The following is a 16,272-nucleotide window of genomic DNA, read 5'->3' on the forward strand; positions in this document are numbered from 1 at the left end:
TGGATTTATAGGCCTAGTTGAGTGAAGAAGTGAGAAGCTGAGGGACCGGTGCAGTGGTAACATCAACGCCTGTCACCTCTCAGGTCCCTGGTTCGATTCCCGGTCTGTCCCGTTACGCTCATGTGATAGACTCTCAACTCAATATTTGTTTTAGCGGTGAGATAAAGTGATATTTTGCCAACTGATTGGGAATAATCTCAGAGTAACCAGGAATAATCCATTGCCTTTACCGGGTAAGGACCTTAGCTGGGGGGGGGGGGGGGGGTTTAGCCCGGTCTCAATACTGGTTTCTATTGCAAAGGCTCTGTTCACACAGTCGCATTAAAAATAAGTTCATTCATCTTTAAAGGCCCGGGGTACACCATTCGTAATTACTGGTGGTCCAGGAAAATAGAAAGGCTGTTATATAGCGGATTATCTGGAACTCAATATTTACAGTATCTGAATCTCTGTCTCCACAATGGCGATGCTGACATTTCTATCCAGTTGGTATTAGCGTAATTGGAAATCAAATTCAATTATGAATTTCAAATTTCAAACTAAATGCCATAACTACAAGTAAACATGCTGTATTTGGAGAAACTGGATGATTTTCAGCAGGAATCCTAACAAGGTCCATGTAAGAGGATTAAGCCAATGCTATATCAGTGATCACCAAAGACTCCCGCCCACCTGAATGAGCATGAGATGCTAACTGAGCTAGCCTTCTGCAAACTGTGCTACCCTGCTAATATCCATACTAAATAGGCTACTCTTACCATTCACCCTATGTATGCCTGAATTACACTAGCATATGCACTGGTTGCAATACGGAATAGGCCTACCAACAAAATCACTTGTTCAAATCCCCTCTGGTATAGCCTCATCTCAGTGAGGTTCTTGGGGCCCTTTAGTGCAGTGGTAATATTTCACAATAGCATCTGCTGATCTGCCAATAATGAATGAACAAGGTTTATCTACCGCACCCCCAGAGATACACCACAGCTGCCAATTTTTGTTGATATCTTTTACTGAAAGCCTGTTAACAGCATGTCTTTTTGATCAAAATGTACTTTGCTTCATGAGGGGTCAGCTTTCCATGGCTAGAGAAGGCCTATTTCAATAAAAAATATTGATCTGCGAAAACATTCATCTGATCGTGAATTGCCCCGATAAAAAAGTTAGTTTTTACACATTCAAAATTATTTGTCAACTTGACGTTTCGAATACACCATTCTTCTTCAGAAGTTAGTCTGATCCCACATGTGACTTAGTCTGTAGCCCCCTTCATCTCCGTTCATGTCATGAATGTTGGGAACAAAGCAAAGTGGTAGAGAGAGAGCCAACACGATTTGCGAGATGGGTGAAGGAGGCGATTTGGATTCGTAAAACCACCAACATGAATCAAGACAAAGGGGGCTACAGACTAAGTCACATTGGGATCAGAGTCTGTCCGCTACGACATCTAGCGGTCAGACTAACTTCTGAAGAAGGGTGTAATCATCTGAACCGTTAAGTTGATGAATAACTTTGATTTCATAAAAACTAACTTTTTTATCGGTCAAAAAATACTGAGTTGAGAGCTGCACATCAACTAGGAAATATTAAGCTGTACAAACAAATGAAAGTGCTTTGTCTGCGCATTCTCTTACTCTCCCCCCTCCATGCAGTATTTTGTGGGTGGTATCTCGACCTATGAATAGTTTATTTCATGAATGTTTTGTACGCATCATTTGGGGCTCTGCAGCGTGAACTACACTGGTCAAAATTTTTAGGAAGTTTTCTCTGTATGGACTGTATGTGTCGGTAAAATGTCTTTTTGAAGTGATTTTTCTATAGGAAAGTCAAATAAGTTGCCTGTTTATGCAAACAGTCACACTAATCGCCTCTAATTATTCTTCTTTAACTATCCACATAGTCATGGGATACGCCACCCTCCAAGGCTGTAAGTCAATTTTTACAAGCCGGGTCTGGGGATCAAATTACTTCTCGATAACTACAGCGATTTATAACATTCTAATAGCCTGGGAATGTTGTATCTATTGTTAGTAATAGCATTCTTTAATTGTCAAGCGATTTTATACAGTTTTAGCATTGTTTTCGTAGAGATTCCGTTAATTCTGTTCATCCGTCGATTCCGTTTAATCGACATGGCCGCCAAAAGAAAGTCTACCAGATATTTTAATGCTGATGTAACAATGCACATGAAATACGTAAATGTCACCTTCCTCAAAGAGAATGTCACCAAGCACCCACTTCAAAAATGTTATAGATGAATGTGATTCTGGTGTTCTTTTGTTAGTCTTTTACGTGAATTTACAGCTCATCATGATGTGCTAATTCATAAGACATTATGTCTCAACACATCAGTAATGTTGTCAGTGGCATTTCAGAAGTGTGGGGGACATCTGTGCATCCACCTGACAGACTTGAAAAGGTGACGCACTTCTACATGATGCATTCAATGGACTAAACCTAGAGGTCAGGTCGGAACTGCTGGTCTCAATAACTGACCACTGCACGTTCTGACTGATATATCCTCTGGGGTTTGTGACTGACTTTCTCACCAGTGCGATCAAAACACAGGTCCTCTGCATGGGGTGACGTCATGTTGCCAAATAGATTGGCTCCAAGTTGACCCTATACTGGCAAAATATTCTATTGTAGAATGTATCGTCATAGAATCTATGATGTAGATTACTGATTAATCAATATATATCTGTGATGGCCCATCATAAAACAACATGGTTGTATCTACTATTGGCCCATCATAGATTCTTTGAGGAAATCTATTATAGAATTTATAATGGACCATTAGGCCTATAGAATATATTGGAATTGGTAAATTGTTCTTATTTTCCAAAAATAAGAAGACTGTTACTTAAATGGCTTTCTCATTGTTTAGTGTTTACATGCACTATGATAGGAGCCAACGTCACAGAAACTATGATGTTCCCATCATAGAACCCACCATGGGCCATGATGGCATCTATGTCGGGAGATGCAATGTAAAAGGTAGTTTATGATAATCATCATAGATTCCACAACGGGCCCATCATATATTCTATGGACGCTTTTACCTCTGTAGGCGATTGATACTGTGATCAGTAGTCTGTACTTTGTACAATTCATAGCCTTAAAGTACGAATGTCCGGCTTTATTGAATTGAATCAAGGAGTGATCAGAGTATTGCAATACATATTTGATTGAACCAATTGAGTAAGGCTCTACCGCTGTGAGTTGGCTGATCATTTAGATGTGACGCACCTCTCAACAAAGTCCTTTAGGTAGTCTATTCAATCATCACATCAATATTCGACAGAGTATTTCATAGCTTTCACAGTTTCACACCCTGTAACCATCAAAGTCCCATTTTTGATTGCGAAACTTAAATTTCAGAGCAGAAGTTACATGTCAACCCTTGACTATTGAAAACCCTTGAATTAATTGCACATCTTGCCAGCCTCCCTTCCACGGGGTCCTGGGATAAGAACGTAATGACTCAGACCAATCCTTCTGTTCCCATGACAGCGATTGAGAACATGAAACTTTTAAACATGTACTAATCAGAGTCATTCATTCCAGCCTTTTAAAGATGAGGAACCCATGCAGTGATTCTCTGCCTCAATATATTTATAAAAGTAACCATTGTTTCCAACTGAGTAAGACGTCAGGTCATTGTTATTATTGTTATCTTGACCAATAAAATGACACTCATTTCGGACTCCAAGGGAGCGAGCAGCATACTCTATCTTAATCACGTTGCATTATGCAAATGCTGCATAAGAAGTCAATATAACTATTGCCCACCAGAGATGGTAGCATGCTGAATGTCTTGCCCTTCTCGGATGCCCACCACAGTGTCTCCCTGGAGGCTTTATGATTTTAAGGGTGCTGTGGCAAAAGAATTGGAAGGAGTTGACAATCCCTCATCATGGCCCAAAAAAGGTTATCAATTTACGAAATCAGTACCTTTGTTAAAAGGCAGCCTGTGGTTGTTTGTTTGAAATCACCTTATCTAGCATATCAATAAATAATTAGTCCACAAATTGTGTCACAGGACTAAGTTGGAATATATGTGATCCACCACGACAAAATGAGCCGCATGTCGCACAGAAGATAAGCCTAAAATGACACCAGGAAATGATAGAAGAAATTGATGTACTCAGATTTCACAAAAGGCAGACAACAGTGAAATGAAACCAGTCCGTCTCAACCTGTCAAGCTCAGAGCGACATGCGACTCATTTTGTTGTGGTGGGTCAAATATTGATTTTAAAATGATTTTGTTGGATTTTCTGGAGTGCTATTTTCATTTTAGTAAGCCCAGTATTTCTCCACAATACCTTTGAAATCATAATGATTACGACCGATGAAATGTTCCAGTGCACAACCAGTAAAGATGAGATTTATCAACCTGATGAATGTACATAGCGTTATTATAATCCCATTCTCCACAGAAGTTTTTTTCTGGTGATTTCATGTAAAGAGCGATTAGACGTATTTAGATGCATGCACTTATAAACACAAACTGCTTGTTTTCACCTTACTTTTTATCTGGTCAAATTTGTCGTTCTCATGCTAGCAATACCATGCCCTGCCTGTGCCTCTGTTGGTATCAAAGCCATTGTTGCATCAAGTAGAGTATAATATCTCTAATTAGGACACCCTAGGGATGGAAAAATGCAGTCCATAAAAAGGGACAATATAGGCAGCAGCAAGGCAGGCAAGATAAAGTGATGTGAATTCGCCAATAGGGGTCTCTCACATCGCAAAATACGTCGAAATGATTCACGTTTGTACGAGGAATAGTGCTGAATCTGACATGACCCAGCACCATTACTGTGTACATCAGTCACCTGAAGATGGCCAAATTAGCCCCTTTGCTCCTGCCTATAGTCCCCCTTTAATAGGGATGTTAGAGTTCAAATTGAAGTGAATGAATAATTTGGGACTAAATTCAGGTAGAATGGTTGACCTTGGTAGCCAATCATAAATTAGCATTTTTTAGTTTGTAAATCCGGAGAAATTTCACACTCAGGCCCAGGGAATTCATAACAATCGTCCCTAATAATGATTTAAACATGGATAATTTCCATGCATCCATCTCTTAGATATTTAACTCCCTAGATGATTGTTTTTTGTGGATAGCTCGGTATATCATGGTGTCATGTAAGATGGGGCAGACTTTCATTTTTCTCTCTTGGTCATTGTTTCTATGCCAGCAATCTCGTGGCAAAATTGTTATTCCTTTCATTGTTTTCTCTGGAATTAAATATATCTCCCAGCCTCAGAAGCTATCTTTCTGATTCAGAATCTGAATCATAATTGCCACCTTTATTGCCACGGTTACGTAAATCCAGGAAGGATAACTTTGTACATCTGCTGTGCAAACCATGCACACTGGCGTTAGCTCGTGCGCATCAATAGGACGTTCTAATTTACCCTCATTATGCGATAGCAAGTCGGGTTGCGGCCAATCTAATTCCTGCGGACAAAAGCCAGCTCATTCTTTGTCACAACATACCATAGCTCAATTACTGCGGTACTGGTGTCGGATTCTGGTCCATAGACAGATCGCGTGCATCACAAATGATTTCATTGGTTGATTACCTAACATGTGACTATAGAAGCTGACCAACAGCTGCTTGGAGCGTGAAAGCTGTTCTGGTTGATCTTAACCACGGCTATGATCCGTCACATTGGATGAAATTTAACTTTGTCTGAATTGAACAATTTTAGAAGTTTTGTGATTGATGCTGAAATGATTTCACATGAGTGAAGGGATGACAACAAGGCACTGCAGTCATGTTGTCGCCCATCAGGTAGAGGATTAACCATCTTGATAATCAACTTGGGTTGCAGCATCCATCTCGAAAAAAAGGACAACTAGTGGTTGCTTTCTCCCCAGCTTTCAGTTTCCTGGAAAAAAAAATTTGCTTGTATTTTATTTTCTCAGAACTGAACCCCAGTAAAGTGACCATCCCACCTTGGTCTCATGACTCATCATGTTAAGTTGTTTAATACTAGGGTGTAAATGTTGTCGCAGTAAAAAACTGATGAAGTGAAAAAAGATTTATTAGATAGTATCATCATTAAGGAAGTATTATCTCAGATAAGATTTTTAGAAACCAATTTTCGAATTCAATTGGCTACACACTCTTAGTTTTTGAGCTTTTGATAAAACTTTTAGGGTTTTCATCCAACACCAGTATGCACAGGGAATTCAAAAGCCTTTTAGATTTTTCACAGGCTCAAAAATCTTGTGGGGTTTTCATTTCTCTGAAAAACCTCTGCCGGGTCGTGTGTTGGCTGAAAAACCCTAAATGTTTTTTGAAAAGCTCAAAAACCTTTATAGAGTGTGTCTATGTTCTTCTATTAACTTTTGGTTGTTTGTCAACAGTGTGGAGACCGTGCACTTTCATACCTTCGAAGCTGCTACTGGGAGAACTATTTTCCACTTATTGTTGTTGTGACGTCACCAGCCAGTCCATTACAAATGATAATTTAAGGGTTGACCATAGGTACCGCCATTTTGGCTATACCTCAAAATCCTAAAGCAATTAGAACTCTTTCCAAATGAATTGAATGCTCATTCAAATCACAGGAGACCGTTCTCTGGAAAAGAAAGAACAGACTCCAGCCCTTGAAATGAGCAGTCACTACGTTTTGAAAAAGTTCTAATTGCTTTAGGATTTTAAGTTCTAGCCAAAATGGCAGTTCCTATGATCGACCCTTAATGCTGACAAGCAATCACATTGCAGATATTTATACCGCAAACTATCGGGATCTTTTGAAGCAGAGAAAACATCCAGTCCAAAATAGATTTCCAAGAAGCCCAAAGAAGAGTGTGTCACAAATAAACATTTGTTCCGCACTTTGAAAAAGTTTTGTTCAAGAATTAGTTAGGTGAAATATTGCGGCCTGTTTTGTGCTGTGTGTTTGCCTGTCATTATAGATGATAATTTATGTGGTGCAAGTGATATTATGGAGCTTGTGATGGTGTGATGAGTTTGGTGGTATTTCCTTGCCCCATTGGGCTTTAAGATGTAGCATTTTCACTCATTACAATGAGGAGATCTTCAGAAGTGAACAGGCCATGCATCTCTGAACTAGCCATAGTCTGGCTGACAATATTCAGCCTCAAAGTCTTTCTAAACATCCACACACTTCTGGTATTCAAAAAAGATAACCAGTTGGTTATTTTGGAATGATGCACTATTGTTCATTTTGACAGTAGTCTTGGCCTGGATGCTTTGGTCATTGAGTGAGCTTATCAGAAAGGTCACATCACACCTACTCTGAGATGTTTGAAAGGATGACTTTTTAAAGCAGGTGCAATGGTGTCCAAGGACTTGATAATCATTCTATTGTGACAGCCTCAACAAATATCATAGGTGTAACTGGATTTGATTATTTTTTGCAAAAACAGCTCCTTTTGATTACTTGTGTCAAAACTGTGCTAAGTTGTGTTCTTGATCGTGTCACAATAATGCACTGGTCTAGTTTTTTCAATTAAAACTTTCTGAATATATTTCAAGTTTTCAGGTTTAGCAACTGTTCACACAATATATCGAGTGAAAATGCATTGTACTTCAATCACAAACATCTTAAAGGGAATGGCCCGTCAAAAAATGGGGAGTTTTGGACGGCCCGGTCAAAACCTTAGGCGGGAATAAGGTTTCATTGATAAATATAAGGAGTTTCAAGGCCCCCAAATCACTTGTAAGGTTCAATAGATACTGGCCTTTCATTGGTTTACCGTCTGCGTCCTCATTTTGAAAAATATGACAATATTTACGATCACGTTATTGATTTTTGCAACATTTTCGGTAACGCGCCCCTTGCGGATCTGTAAGGAACCATTCGGATGCTTGAAAAATGCTTCGTCTCGTCGATTCGCTCGCGGATAAACGCATCAGATTGACTGCAGCAACTTTTAATTGTTGGAGACAGAGAAGGAAGGAATATGATTATCAGTTTGATGAAAACTTTGCAAAGTTTCTTCTTGGGACTCGAAATCCATACTACTATTCTCTCCATTTTCCATTTTCTCCTCTCTCCAACTCACTACTATCGCTATTGACTGCGTAACATACACTAACATTCTTTCGCTATCATTGCTAACTTCATTTACTAGAACACTGGCCTCTTTGTAACTGATTATGTAACCCATAGTGGAAACACCTGACAGCGCCGCCCGGCATGATCCACGTGCTACTGGCATATTTATAACTCGTAGTAAATAAGGTTGTAAAAATATGCAAATGAGATGCCGTATATGGAAACCATGACGTCACTAAGCAGTTCTTATTTCTGCTACGGGTGGCGCTGTTGCTTGCTTCTGGAGGCGCTATTCAACCTCTTTAAGCACAAAACCCTCAGTATAAAATTTTCTTTTTGCTCAAGGGTAATCTGAAGTTGTTGTTTTTTGCTCACCTGGGGAGCTTCTGTCAGTGTCATCACGTCTTGTCTGTTGTCGGTCAACAATGGTGGAACGTTTGCTCACTGTTGAGTCTAGGAAGTTGAAACTTGGTGTGTGGATGTCTTATGACAACATGACTTGACACACAAAAAATCATTGCCATTTGACCTACTTTCTGGGCTCCGGGCGGCCATCTTTGAAACCTCAATTTGTCAATATCTCATGAACGCGGCTACCTAGAACCATGAAATTTTACTGTCAATACCTCTGATGAGACTTCATGATATAATTTATGGCGTTTTTGATTTGACCAGCTTTTGAAGGTCACAGAAGTCAAACTCTAAAATTTCAGCAAAGGTGGCACGTTTCGTCAATAATTGTCCTAGACACTTCAAATTTGATACGTAGACACCTATTGGGCATCTGTACATATTAACAAACACTCAGGTCAATGGAGACCTACTTTTCTGGTGTGAGTAGGTCAGGCCATAAAACTCAATATCAGTCATACATCAAAAAGCATTGATTGATATGATCAAGCTTAACATTGTGCTTTCAAAATTTTGACCTTGACCAAGTTTCCAAGGTCAGAAAGGTCAAACTCTAAAATTTCACTACTGTTTGTCACAGATTCTTTGAATTTCATATGTAGACACCAACTTAGGTAAATTTTTACCTAGTTATCAAGTTCACAGAGTTCAAACACCATATTTCATCAAATAAAAAGTCATTTCAACCTCCGTGTATCATTTCATCTACATGTACCACTAAATCTTTCCAAGGTGATCACAATGTCCCCAAGACATCTCATTTATTTAACCACACTGCTAGTGGTCAATAGAAGGTTCACTTTCTGCTGGCGAAATAACTTTTAGTCATAAATGTCAAAGTCAATGTTCCTATCTACAGTAGGACCTCTCGGGACTGACAAGTGCTGTTCTTAATAGAGAGGTGTCCTCATAAGAGAGGTCAAAATGAATGGAAACAACCAATTTGGGACCAAAACTAGTGTCCTCATAGAGAGGTGTCCGCTTAGGGAGGTTCCACTGTAGTTATTGAAAAGATTTTAAACACTTTCTTTATTGAACAACTTCTGGTTAAATTTTAAAAGCATACTGTTGTCACTGCTCACCCAGAGGATGTTGTGCACTCCTTTGAAAATGTTGATAAGCGGATTATAGCTTTTCTGAAATCAGTATACACATGTAGATAAAGCATCTGCTTATTCCAGGAGAGTTATTGAGGAAAGAAGTGTTATAATGCGATGTGTTATTGCTCAACCAACCTACATGTACATTGTACTCTCAAAAAAGTTGAAGTAGAAATTTTTGATTGTATTCAAAAAGAAAACATTTCACAGTGAGTTGGATTTGATGGCAAGCCTTCGTGTGATTAATTGAAAACTTCTTACTTTATCTTTGTAGGTTCGAAACAAATTTGGCTGCATTGATGAAATAAAAACCTCACAAAATGGAAAAGTTCGCCACTGCAACTGGGTCAGATTCCTGCAACCTTCCAGTAATTTCAACAAGGTCAACATTGTTGGGGTCAAGGTCAATGGTTTGCCAGTGTTTCAAATCGTCAAAATGGTCACACCCAATACACAGCTGTTGGTTTATTTTGACGAGAAGGAAAATGGCACAGTGCCAATCAAGATGGACAAGGTTGCAGCGACAACAGATGAAAAAGGTAACTTACTTTGACTCCTCTAGATTCCGGTTTAATTTGATAAAATTATCAGAAAGTTTTTGTTTATTTACACCAAACCTACTCTGAAACTAAGGGTTTCATCTGAAACAGTTTGTTGAGAATTTTCCAGTAAGGTCAAGTCAGTACTGGCCTGTGGCAATGAGTTTGGCTCTCCTGACAGTTAAACATTAAGTGCTGCCATCTAAAAATGAAATATGGAACTATGCACCCGCTGGACATTGCGAGAATTAGTTGTTCGAGAGGTCCCAGGAGAGCCAGTACTGTACCACTTTCTCACTGCCTGATCCTGGGCAAAAGTTGTGGAATTGGTTCTCCAGGGTGAATGTGCCTACTGTTACATTCATGAGATTCTGCCTATATTACTTACAATTCTTGCACACAATAAAATAAAAGTCCCCTTATTTCAGAAAAATCTGAGGTTACTTCTGGTGCTGATCCCCACGCGAAGTCAGGGGAACTGTCTGCTGCTTCTGAGGATCTGGATTCAGATGATGATCCTATTGATGTTGTTGATGGTGACTGCATTCCTTTTCCTTTAGCCAAGGAAAGTCCTTCCACGCCTGTGGATAAAATAGTTGTTGCCGAGGACAAAAGGATTGTCGAGACGGACAAAGGGTTTGTTTCTGAAGACAATAGAGAGGGAGACGAGAGATGTGCGTCACCACCACCCTCAAGACGTTCCCCAAAGAAGGTGCCTGCTCATGAATTTGTTGCTTACGAAAATGCAGCAGCTAATCAGTTTGCTGGATTTTATTCGGCGCCAAATAAAAACATGGCAGCATATTTTACCAGCATGTTGATGGCCCAGGAGGCAGCACGTATTGAATGGCATCATCGACAGCAAGAATGCATAAGCATGAGCCCAGGTTCACAGCGGGAGGGCAGCCCTGAAACTGGCTTTGATATCAGTCCACCTAATGCCTACAGAATCATACCAAATTTATGCAATCCCTACATTACCACCCATTCTCCTGCTCAGAAGAGGGGGACACTGAGTCCCCAAGCATCTCGGAGCATGCTGAGCCCTAAATACTGTCTAAAAGACAACCAATTCGCCATGCCAAGTACAATGCAAAAACATTCTAGTCCAATGATGCCATTTCTGCCAACACCATGGGGTGTATCAAGTCCAGACTTGACAATGCGACAGACTGTTATCAGCCCAATCTCGTATGGGTACCCCAGCCCAAATAAGATGATTTCACCACTCTCTACAGCAGCACGGAGTTTGAAGATGCCAGCGGAGCAAGTGGCTGTGGATGAGGAGATGAAGTCACTGCCAAGTGAGGGCGCTGGTAGCAGTGAAGAATCACATAATACTTCAAAGGTAAGCCTGTCTTTAAGAAAAGAATTTGACATCGGGGCTTGAAAAAGAATAGAAAATAAAGTGCCTTGGCAATAGATGGATATCTTTGTTTACAAAATGACGTCATTCTGACGTCATTACCGTTGGCTGCGCGCGCATACTCGTATCTCAACAGAGGGGATGACGTGACGTATCAATATCAACGTCCACGAACGTTGCCGGTTTCACTTGGGTATGATGAGTTTTTCTCTACTATCTGGTGACTTGCATGATATTTTAGAATAAAAATTGGATACGATTTTGTCACAATAACAGCCATACATCATCAATTAAACATTATTGTAGCAGCATCTTAAAACCAACGTGCGGTGTGGCTAACATTCAAAATTCCTCCCTGCAGACTCACTTTTGTATCTGTAGGCGGCAGCACTTCAGATTTAAAATCGTATAATAGTTTAATTAGAAACCAGACCAGGCTGAAAGTCTGTGGGATATTCAGGCATGCAAACGGCCCTAAAATTCCCTCAAATTTCAACCTTTTATGCCAATTTTCCAAAAATATCCTAATTTTTCTTTCGGGCACCATCTGCGCCACAATGCATCCTGTCTCTCATGATGTTGAGGCACATGGCAAGATGACAGAGACTCTAAATCTGATGTCTGAAAAGTGAAGTGCAGCCATTCTGTCTTGCTGAGGGATATCAGCTTCATGTGGTGTCTCGCGTGCTTTCTTTGCGAAGGGTAAACGTTAACTGGGTATAGTATATTGATTCTCAAGAGCTAAGCCCGTTAGTGCTATGCAAAAGATCTGCATAAGTACATGTTGTATGGAAACACCTGAAAGTATTTGAAATATAACCTTCAAATTGTCCTAAAACGTCCTAAGTTTGAGCCCAATTATCCCTAAAAATCCCTAAATTAAAAAAAAATCAAAATTTTCTTCCTGGAATGTGCCAGTTAGCTGTTTGCATGCCTGGATATTGTTCAGCAGGGGAGGGGAGGGGAATGGAATATGGTATGGTTGGCCCAGTTTAAAATGTTAAGAACTTTGGTAAAAAAACAAACATGGGGAGGTTTTTTTTGGTGGTACATGTGGTACAAGGGTAGGCCTTAAAACAACTGAACTGTTAACCTGATTAATGACAGCGCATGCTAAGTTCTTGGCTGCGGGATTGCTTTAAGCAATGAACACTTATGTTCTATCAGTGGTTGCTGTTCTACTGTAGGCCTTTGATCTTTCCTGCCCTATTTTGGGAAACCCTAGTACTTTTTACAGGTTTTTTAGCTCACCTGGGTGAGCATATGTCGTCACGTCTTGTCCGTCCGTCGGTCCGTCTGTCGGGCCGTCCGGCGTCCGTCAACAATGGTGGCACGTTTGCTCACCATTGAGTCTAGGAGGTTGAAACTTGGTGTGTGGATGTCTTATGACAGCATGACCTGATATACCGAAAATCATTGCAATTTGACCTACTTTCTGGGCTCCAGGCGGCCATCTTTGAAAACCTTTTTTTGTCAATATCTCATGAATGCTGATAGCTAGGATCTTGAATTTTTTTCTTTGGATACCTCTGAAGAGACTACATGACATAATACCCGGGTTTTTGATTTGACCTACTTCTCAAGGTTACAGAGGTCAAACTCTATAATTTCACCGCAGGTGGCACGTTTCGTCATCACTTGTTGTAGACTCTTTAAATTTGGTATGTAGACACTTATTGAGCATCTCTACATCTTGACCAAAAAAGTAGGTCAATGTGACCAACTTTTCAGTGATAAGTAGGTCAAGTTTGTAAAATCCTATGAAGACATTATTATTACTTTCAATACTTCTGATGAGACTACATGACATAATGTACGGGTTTTTGATTTTACCTACTTTTGAAGGTCACAGAGTTCAAACTCCTATTGGGCATCAGTACATATTAACAAAACTCTGGTCAATGTGACCTACTTTTCAGGTGTAAGTAGGTTAGGTCATAAAACTCAATGTCAGTTATATCAAGAAACCTTCACTGTATGATCCTCAAAGATGCATCATTGATCGATATGATCAAGATTGACATAGAGCGTATAACATTTTGACCATGAACTAGATTCAAAGGTCAGAAAGGTCAAACTCGAAAATTCCACTGAAGTTGATACGTTTCACTACTATTTGTCTGAGATGCTTCAAATTTTATATGGAGACACCTATTGGGCATCTGTACAAGTTGACCCTAAGGGGCCAATTAAGGTCAATTGTGACCTAGTTTATTAAGTTCACAGAGGTCAAACTCTAAAAGTGTCATTGACAGTGCCACATTTTGTCATATCTCAAAGTCAATTTAACCTCCATATGTCATTTCATCTACAACTAATTGATTCCCAGGTGAGCACAATGTCCCCAGGACATTTCATTTGAAATCTGACATTTCAGGGAAAAGTCCGACTTTTTCGGTAAAGCAGGAAATAGTTCGAGAAACTGTCAAGAAGTGAAAAATGCCTCCTGCTAGTGTACCAGGGGGGAGTTACATAGGATTCACCTTGTCACTTGTTGCAAGTTTTCTGACTTAGGCTTGAATTATGACTTGAGGGAGAAAAGTGCCATCGGGAATCGTATGTAGCCCACTCTTTGGAAATGACTTGTTCGTTCTTCATGTCACGCATGAAACGTGAACAGTGACACATTATATGTGAAAACGTGAACTCTATATATTTGCGGCCTTAGGTTTCACTGCAGTGGTCACAAAGATTTAGGCCAATATGACCTACTTTTCAAATTAGCTTTAACGGGCACCAGATCAGGCCTTTCAATTACGTGGAGACCTCTACACCCTGTATTTGTTAGCCTATTTTGGGGGACATGTTTTTTTGCTTTTTAGCTTAATTTGGGGACATTTCATCGCGCCAATTTGCCTGAACAGCGACGTCATAAATCAAAGTTAGTGTCTGATATCACCACATACACCTGAAAAATCATAATTTTAGGGTAAAACTATAAAATTAGGCCATTTGGATGAGATTTGGTTATGTTAGGGGTCTAAAAACGCTTCAGGGGGGTCATATTATTTTAAAAAAAGTTAAATTTAAAAAAATTAAATTAAATTAAAAAAAGACCTAATTTGGGGACATCCTGTACGGCCTACACTATTATACGGTGTAGGAATCATGTAATTGAGAGGCCTGCAGATTCTGCATTTAAAAGTATTATGAGATCCAGCATCCGCTGTTAAGGCATTTTAAACCACAGCAACGGAACAAGAAGTGTCCAATTCTCAGTGATGGCAAATTCTTCATATTATTGACAAATTCTTGCCCTTACTCTCGTGGTTTCAAAGGAAGTGATCAGTTAAACAAGTGAAACTTACTACTACTTTGGACAATGATGTAAGATTCAACTTTTTTTCCAAGGATTGATGCAACTACATAATGAAACTTCACATTTTCTCATCTATGCTCGTTGTCTTCTTTCAATGTCACAAACACAACATGATTTCTGATTCCATCGACTGGCATCTAATTGCCAACCATTAGGTACATGGCTATTAGTTCCCTACCAAAAGATCACAATTAACTGGGGACAATGAGATGTTTGTAATGACACTATAGTAGTTAAATATTGCACAACAAAAACATAGGATGATATTTCTAGCACTTTCTCACTTGATGTAATAACCAATGTTGCATCATTTGTGGATAGTCTTTCCCTATAATTATCAGCAAGGAAGCATACCCCCCTGAGATACTGGATTGCTCTAATGGAATATGTTGTTCATTAAGTGGTCATAAAGTCACTAAAATTAGATACCATGCATGAGAAACAATAAGTGATCAGGGGAATCATTATGGAGTTAACAACACTCGGAGCCTATGAGGGTTAGGGTTAGGGTTGCAAAGTATGAAATCCGAGAGGATCAGAAAAAATGGAGTTGTTAATTGACAGGGTGGTGTTATGGATGGCTTTGTGTTTGATGTTGGTGGAAGAATTGAGGCAGAAAGACAATCATTGATCCCCACAGGAAGGAGTTGCACTTCATTGATCTAGTCACACTGATTGAGAATTGTTTGTGATTAATTCCCAGTCATTAGATAACAAATTAGGGACGAGGCATCAAGAGTGGCAACTGGTATGAGCCATAGTATAGCTCTTGGGCTAGATAGTAGGAACACTTCAATAAACTTGAGGCAAAGGCCAACTTGGCAAAGCGACACTAGGCAAAGCGAAACACAAATCACAAAGAACCATAGTCGGGTATCAAACCCGGGTCGCCCGCTTCATAGACGAGCGGTCCTGCTGTTTGAGATATAGAGCCCCAAAGCCAATGACGTCAAGTTACGAGATGAATATAAATTCGCCAGCAATGGAGGAGTACATTTAGCATGTGATGTAGTGACTTCACTGATATAAATTGCAGCAAAAGAAAACCTTGTTCACTGTTGGCGTGGAATTCATCAATAACTGTTCTAGTCTCCTTTTCTGACCAGTTATTGCCCCTTTCTGTGGCTTTTTGGGGCATTTTATTCAGCAAATCTATGAAAAAGTGACACTGACAGCGTGGTTTGTGTTTACATGTGTGATACTATTCTCCACAGGAGGAGAGTTCCAACAACAAGCGCCATCTGTAGTCTGGCTCAGTAAACATTATAACCTGGCTTTTTCTGTCCATGCCAATCCCAGAGCCGGGCAAAAGGGCGGGTCTGACCCTCCAATCATTGCCCGGCTAAACTAACCCAGATCAAATTTTCAAAAGTGTTAATGCAAATAGATTTAATCCATACTGGATGCTTTATAAATCATTCAAGGTGTTAAACAGTTTCATTACATGGTTTCGTTATGATTGTCGTTTCAGAGCAGCACAGTGAGTGGGAAGAGT

This window comes from Lineus longissimus, chromosome 18 (genome assembly GCF_910592395.1).
Source record: "Lineus longissimus chromosome 18, tnLinLong1.2, whole genome shotgun sequence".
Taxonomy (NCBI): domain Eukaryota; kingdom Metazoa; phylum Nemertea; class Pilidiophora; order Heteronemertea; family Lineidae; genus Lineus; species Lineus longissimus.